At 34.2% G+C, this 746-nt stretch overlaps 1 protein-coding gene across 1 annotated transcript in view; it reads right to left on the bottom strand.

Moving 5' to 3' along the window:
• Positions 1-746, bottom strand: part of LOC106871386 (uncharacterized) — a gene marked incomplete at its 3' end in the record, with an annotated part of 540352 nt that overhangs the window by 268746 nt on the left and 270860 nt on the right. The gene's annotated exons all lie outside the window — the stretch shown is intronic.

Below are 746 nucleotides of genomic sequence, written 5' to 3'. Positions count from 1 at the left end.
TGTGTGTGTGTGTGTGTGTGTGTGTGTGTGTGTGTGTGTGTTTTGAATGTAATAGCAGCACCGTTAGAAGTATTTGAACAATAGCCTAATGCATGTCTTACACCGGCTTTGTAGAGGATCAGCAAAAGATAAGAGCTGATGTATTTGGTCATTAGAAGTCCTTGTGGTACAGATTCAGCTATGTAATGGTTAGGGGAAATAATATTTATATCGACTTTCAGTGGTTTTTGTCGTCTGTTTTTATGGGTAGGAATGATGTAAGGCAAAATGCTTTCTTGGTACGTATGGTGATTGGCTCTGTGTTATTGAAAAACACTAGAATGCATATTGTTAAGATTTGTTCATAAAAATAATTTATCTGGCATGAGGCGTTTAAGGTAAAGAGACCCAAATGTCAGAGGATAAGGAGGTGTGAAAGACGTTATTATCTGCGGATAAGCATGTGTTTTATTTAATAAGCAGTTCATTGGTGTTCAAGTGTGATATTAATTTTGTAGTAGCGTTTATGCTACAAGTAAAAGTAAGTAGTTTGAACATTAGAACGAAAGAATGTGAGAAATATGACGGGACATCCTGGCGGTGTATATGACTGAATGACAGTTTGCAATATATATATATATATATATATATATATATGGTGGTTGTCTACTCCTTATGCAGTGTCTGACCACCTCTTGTACCTTAGATGTATGTATGTATGTATGTATGTATGTATATATGTATATGTATATATATATATATATATA

The sequence above is a fragment of the Octopus bimaculoides genome, chromosome 9 (genome assembly GCF_001194135.2).
Source record: "Octopus bimaculoides isolate UCB-OBI-ISO-001 chromosome 9, ASM119413v2, whole genome shotgun sequence".
Taxonomy (NCBI): Eukaryota; Metazoa; Mollusca; class Cephalopoda; order Octopoda; family Octopodidae; genus Octopus; species Octopus bimaculoides.
This window is presented reverse-complemented; position numbering and strand designations above follow the sequence as displayed.